At 36.7% G+C, this 6,962-nt stretch overlaps 1 pseudogene; it reads right to left on the bottom strand.

Moving 5' to 3' along the window:
• Positions 1 to 1,829: 1,829 nt before the first annotated feature.
• LOC110215984 (uncharacterized) lies at positions 1,830 to 2,535 on the bottom strand (annotated as a pseudogene).
• Between the last annotated feature and the right edge of the window lie 4,427 nt (positions 2,536 to 6,962).

Below are 6,962 nucleotides of genomic sequence, written 5' to 3'. Positions count from 1 at the left end.
ACTAAACTGTTTCGCAGATATTATTATAGTGGTATAAAAATCAGTGTTACATTTGAAAAAAAAAATCTTCACCTATTTGAATTTAACTTAAATACCAAGTACAGATTCCAAAATTTAATTAAGAATGGCAAGGATTTGTTTCTGCATATGTGAAGTGATGTTAGAGAAGAGATAAGTTCTGAGGGGTATGGGTCCAGAACCACATTATTGACTTCTACTTGGCACACATACTTTTTTTTTTGTACGTATACATACATGTAAACTTATCTGAAGGAGACAGATGATCAAAATGGTTCCATTTTGTTGGTTGTCGTGGTTAAGTTAGATTCTAGGAATTCAGACAGATTTGTGTACAGCAGAGAGAGCAGTGAACTTGGAATCATGGAATTTGGATTCAAGTGACCATGGGGGAATAGCTGATTTGTGAACTTTTATTTCTTCCTCTATAAAATGGTAAGAGTTGGCATTCCCACTTCACAGGGTCACATCAAGGATCAAAAAAGATAATCCATGAGCAAGTGATTGAAGAATTGTTAAGTATCATACAGACATCATTTTGCTTCAGATCTTTGATTTCAATGTATAGTAAAATCTCTCTAAGAATGAAGATCTGCAATTCATAGCCAAATCTACAATTTATAATTTTAAATAGTTTCCCAGGTCACTGAGAGGTTAAGGGATGCCCAGGGTTATGGTGGGCCAGTACTGGAAGTACTGGAGACAAGGTCTTCACATTTCTCAGATTTGTTTATTATCAACTGCAATTCACAGCTTTTCAACATATAAAAATAAAGTACTATTATTGTACTTAGAAACATATAGCAGATATAGAAGAAACATCTTGTCAAGTTATTTTGTTATTTAGGTTGGCAAAAACAAAAACAAAAACTGAGTTGTGGCCAAGTTTATACACTCCATGTAGAATATTTTTGTTTTGTTTTATTTTTTATTGGACTTATCATTTAATTGGTGCAGAAAATTTTGAGAGAGGAAATTATTTCTGGGACAATGAGAGCTGAAATGACCAGCCACATATGTAAGAGGCAAGTCGAGTCTAGGGCTTCCTGACTCCCAGACACTCCATTACAATTAAGAGTGGAGATGCCATGAGGTCTTAGTGATTCTTTTGCATTTGGACCATGGATGGAGAGGGGGATGAGGTGATAGGAAGAGAAGAAGAGCACTGCAACCAATAAGTATGGGACTTTGTGGTTTGAGTTTTATCATGAGAAACTTACAAAGTTACTGAGCTAAATTATGTCCACAAAGAAAGCTGAACTATATATCATTCTCCAAACAAAGTAAGATAGAATAGGACTTAACTATCCAATTAAAACAAAATTGTGGCTGGATACTAATAAAATCCAAACATTGAAGTTCAATGGAAAACATGACTAAGTCATTGTTGGCCTTGGATTAAAATTTCAGTCCTCAAACCTTCCTTAATACTCCACTTCAATGCAAACTCTGTGAGATTTTTCTTCCACCAACTTAAGCCTCCAAATAAATTGACACTGGCTCTCATTTTTGATACAGGAGAATTAGACTGATACATACTATTCTGTTAAATTACAAAAAAACTAGCACTTTCACTATTACATTCCATACATATTCTGCGTGTGTGTGTGTGTGTGTGTGTGTGTTTTCTCAAAAAAACAGAAGTCTTATTCCAATGTCTTCTTTTGTTATGAGGCTGACCCTTGATTTTTTATTTTTTTACTCACCATTTTCTTTATTTATACAAAATAGTGAATAGAGAATACTCATACACTGACTAGGGGAAAAAAAGGTGGTTTAGGTTTTAAACAAGTCCATCTGTCCTGAAGCATCTATTTTGAAGGCTTGTGACTAGCAGCTTTAGCCCCAGCATCTTTGGGTTTGGACTCGGCAAGCTTGAGATCAGCGGTCTTAGTAGCCTTGGAATCACTGGGCTTTGTGGCCTTAGAATGAGACTTGGTTGCCTTGGGATCAGACTTGGCAGCCTTGGGATTGGACTTGGTAACCTTGGCATCAGTTTTGCTGGCCTTGTGGCAAGATTTATTATCCTTGGGATCAGACTTACTGACCTTGGTGGCAGAATTGGCAGCCTTGGGATTAGTGGCCTTGGCAGCCTTGGGGTCAGTGGACTTGGAAGCCTTGGGGTTAGTGGTTCTAGCAATCTTAGAGTCAGGCTTCATTATCTGGGGGCCTGGACGTTTGGTGCTGACTCTAGGACCTGGATGCTTGGTGGCCACTTGTGGCCAGAATGCCAGGCACTGGCTTTGGGGATCTTGGCACTGGCCTGAGAAGCTTGGCCTTGGAGGCCTTGGTGCTCAGGGCCTTGATGTCCTCTGCCCAGGCCTTGACGGCTTTGGCATTGTTGGCTTCCATCTTCTTCAGCCCTTTCTTGTGTTTCTTGGCAAAGCGCACATTTCTCAGAGACTTGGGGTCAACTCCTTTCAGAGTGTCATATCTCGGTGACCTGGGTTTCTTGATGCTATTTTTGTGCCATTTTCAGGATTGGCTATGGGTGGTTTGGTTCCAAGATTTAGCCATCTTTATACCACAGCTTGAGCTAACAGGCATTCCACAGATCAGAAAAGGCCAAAGCCTGACCCTTGATTTTCGAGTCATGCCAGTAGATTGGTAAACTCTGAAATATCTGTACAAACTTCTAAGGCTTTGTGTTTGTGCCCTGAAATAAATGGTAACTATTGCCAGGAGGTCATTTGTCAGGTTTAATCCATAATTACCCCTTACCTAGACTATTTCCAGAGACTTTTAATTAGTCTTTCTGATTTGATATCTCCAACTATCAGTTCATCCTCCACACAACTGCCAAAATCATCTTCCCAAGGCACAGGTCTGACCATTATACTCTTCTGCTCATCAGTGCTTCATCTTGGAGTCCCTGCAGCCTTCATAAAAGTTACATTATTTCTCTTCAAACACCATATTTCAGGGAAACTACATAGAAGAGATTCCCCAAACTCATCATTCCATCCATTGCCTCCATTCATTTGCCCAATCTGTTTCCTAGAGATGCAGTGCTCTGCTGGGTTAAATTCTCTCAGAATCCTGAGCTTCTTTCAAGTCTCAGCTCAATGCCTATCTCCTCAGGAAAGCTGGTCTTACTTCTACTTATTAGTAATTCTCTTTCTCTCTTCATCTCGTCATTCATTTATTTATTTATTCACAGATCCTTGAATTTATTTGCTTATCTGGCCTTTTATTTATTTTCTTATTCATTCATTCATTAAAGATTTTTTGTTTGTGTTCATGTTATATGCCTAAGCAGAGTCCATTTTGTTTTTGCTTGTTTAATTCCCAGAAAATAGGACAGTGCCTTCAATGTAATAGGTGAGAAAAATGCAGTTATTTGTTTATTTTTATTGTTTTGTATTAAACCAAAAATGGTATCCTGGGATTTTAAGTGGAGAGATCAGTCTTTTTCCCCCCTCCTCTTTTTTCCTCCTGTCATGGCTAAGCCAATGTGAAAATAATTCCAAGAAACTGGTGCAGTGAGGAGATGACTGGACTTGGAGCCAGCTGATGTGTTTAAATATCATCTTTGCCACTTAACAGCTGTATTAATTTGAGCAATTTAATTCATTTGTCTGGGACTTCGTGTTCTTGTAAAAAGAGGAGATTTGGTTTTGATGTTTTCTGAGGCCTCTTCCACCTCTAAATCTATAATTCTAGTTAGAAACATTTTACTAGCAAAAGAATAATCATTTTAACAACTCTGTAGTCTTTTAAGAGGAAAATTTGAAATTATAATGCTTTTTTGGCTATGTCAATTCCATTATGACTGTGTAAAACAGATCCTTACTTGTTATTCAATTTCCTAATGTATTCAATCTTTAGAAAATAACAGTAAACCAGTACAACATTCACGGTTGATTCTCCTAATTTATACTCTCCAGTTCACCCAGCTCACAGCACAGTGTATTGAATTCTTTGTCGAAGGGAAGATGGGAAAAAAAGTTGATATATTCTTCATGAAGTTTCCTTTGATTTCCTTCACCCACTATCCTCCTTAAAATAATTTTTCTATGTCTCCCCACCTCCCCACCCATTAAATCATTAGCTCCTCATCATATTTTTGTCCCCATAATCTAGAACAATGTAAAGACACACACACACAAACACACACATATACAAATATATACACACATATGTATAAACAACACATATGTGTATGTATATATATATACACATATATATACATATGTGTATATAGTTAGCTAAATATAAGATACAGATTTATCATATATATACCTATCTGCATACATAGATACATACTGAAAAGCAGGCATTGTGGATGAGATGGAAAAGCTTTTTATTTTGAATGGCTTGGGATGAAACAGTCAGTGCCTCATATCTTTGATTTTGGTCACCATTTTTCAGGGCAGATCTTTAAGGCCTTCTTACATAATGAGGAAAAATCTTGGGTAAAAAAAAAACATTGTATCAAATAAGGATTGGTTCCTTAAATTTAAAGACAAATATAACTTGAATATTAGCAAGAAAAAGGTGAAGCTTGATGTAGTAGATAGTGAACCAACCAATGGGCCATGAATACTTTGGTTTAAATTCTATCTCTCATGTGTGCTGATGGTGCAAACAAGAGAAAATTACTTAACCACATAGTCCCTGAGCAACTGTCTCTATATAAAACTTTATTGATACAGCTGAGCAATTTCCCTACACAGACAAATCATAAATCTTAACAAAACAAACAAAAATGTGAAGTTTCAGGTGCTATTGAGATAATAGTTCAAGAAAAACTTTCTATGTGGAACAGCTTAAATAGTGCTTTCCTCAACAATAACCCTGTGTGTTGTGTTATGAGTATTCTTACCACAATTTTACTGATGAAGAAATTAAGGCACAGAAATTTTGTCCAGATGATATAGCTAATGAATGTACTAGAACTCCTGTTTACAAATTCTGAATCCATTTATTTTCACTAAATTATCCTATGCTTCTTAAACACCAAGAACTTTATCTCTAATGGCCATATTTGCCACGGGTACCTTTGCAATAAAAAAGGCACAATTAAAAAAATGTTTCTCTTGATTTTCCCAGAAAAGCCATGAAGTGTCTAACTTTCTCTAAAGTCTCTTTAATAATGCTTTTAAAACATTCTCACAATTCCTAAGCCATGATAAGTGTACCTTCAACTTCTGTCATAGTTTAAAAGAAAAAGTAAAGCAGAAATGATGAAGTAAGACAAAATTTTAGTATTCTCTACTTTAGAGCTGCCCAGAGAGGCAATGTAAGTTGCCAAAGGTTACACACAAATGGCAAAATGAAAGACCTTCAAATCAAAATAGTCTCCTGATTCAAAATCTGGTGCTTTTCCAAGTCTCCCTTCTATGGTAGCAAATAAGACTGCATTATTACTATTTATATTAAGAAAATTCACATTTGTAAAGCAGCTATGGGGATCAAATTAACTAATATACATAAAAGATTCTATGAACCATAAAATGATACAGCAGATTTGTAATCCACTCACCCACGGGACACAAGACTCAACCCAATCATGCCTGTCCAACCTATGTGAGTTTCTTATCTGTCCCCATTCATAAGTTTGCCTCTTGGAACACTACTAGTGTGGCTAGAACATCATTTTATTCTCTTGACACTTACTAGCTATAATGACCCTGGACAAATCACTTAACCCCTTTTGCCTTCATTTCCTCATCTGCAAATGAGCTGGAGAAGGAAATGGCAAACCACTCCAGTATCTTTGCCTGAAAGGAGGTCACAAAGAGTTAGACACAACTGAATATATGTTTCAGCTCTCAATGCATACACTATCATCAGCCACTTCTGCTCCAGGGTCACTCAAGGAACTGAGAGGAGCTACCTTCTTCTAACCTTTCAAAGCTCACAAGGGCATCACCTAGTGGATTGGTGGGAGGAGTAAGAAAAACATGATGCTATCTTTCAGGGCAGTTTCCTTTCAGGAGGTCTTCACTACTGGATTTTACCACAAATTGACTCATTGTTGCTGAGATGTTTGATTCAATATTGACTTGTTGCGTTATATATAAGCCCACAGATATGTCTGGCTTCTTTGACCAATAAGCCATTTAAAAAATTATTTATAGCCTACCTGTATCAGGTCTTAAATTGTATTATAAAGCAGCAATCATCAAAACTACTTGGTAGTGGCTAAAAAATGGAATGGTGGATCAGTAGAATAGATTAAGTACACAAGAAACAGTAGTCAATGACTATACTAATCTACTCCTTGATAAACCCAAAGTCTCCAGCTTCTGGGATAAGAACTCACTATTTAACAAAAACTGTGGGAAAAATAGGAAAATGGTATGGCATAAACTGGGCATGGACCAACATCTTACCAAAATAAAGTCAAAATGGGTCCATGATTTAGGTATAAAGGCTGATACCATAAGCAAACTGGGAGAGCAAGGAATAGTTTACCTGTCAACTTTATGGAGAGGAAAAGAATTTATGAACAAACAAGAAACAGAGACCATTATGAAATGTAGTCCTATGGTTCCATAAGAAATGGTGAGCAGGAGGACTTTGGAAAAACCTGGAAAGACTTGTGTGAACTGATGCTGAGTGAAGTAAGCAGAAGAAGGAGAACATTGCACACAATGACAGCAACGCTGTGTGATTACTAACTTTGATAGACTTAGCTGTTCTGAGCAATGCAAGGAATGAAAAGAACTCCAAAAGACAAATTATGGAAAATGCTATCCATATCCAGAAAAAGAACTATGGAGTCTGAATATAGATCAAAGCGTATTATTTGCTCTCTCTTTTTTTTTGTTTCTTCTTTATTGTAGTTTCTTCCATTGCTTCTAATCCTTCTTTACAACATGATGAATATGAAAATATGTTTAATATGACTGTATTTGTAAAGCCTATATCAGGTTGTATGTCATCGTGGGGTGGGGGAGGTGAGGGAAGGGTAAAAAATTTAGAACTCAATTTTTCTT

This window comes from Phascolarctos cinereus, unplaced genomic scaffold (genome assembly GCF_003287225.1).
Source record: "Phascolarctos cinereus isolate Bilbo 61053 unplaced genomic scaffold, phaCin_HiC Scaffold_9;HRSCAF=440, whole genome shotgun sequence".
NCBI classification, from domain to species: Eukaryota; Metazoa; Chordata; class Mammalia; order Diprotodontia; family Phascolarctidae; genus Phascolarctos; species Phascolarctos cinereus.
This window is presented reverse-complemented; position numbering and strand designations above follow the sequence as displayed.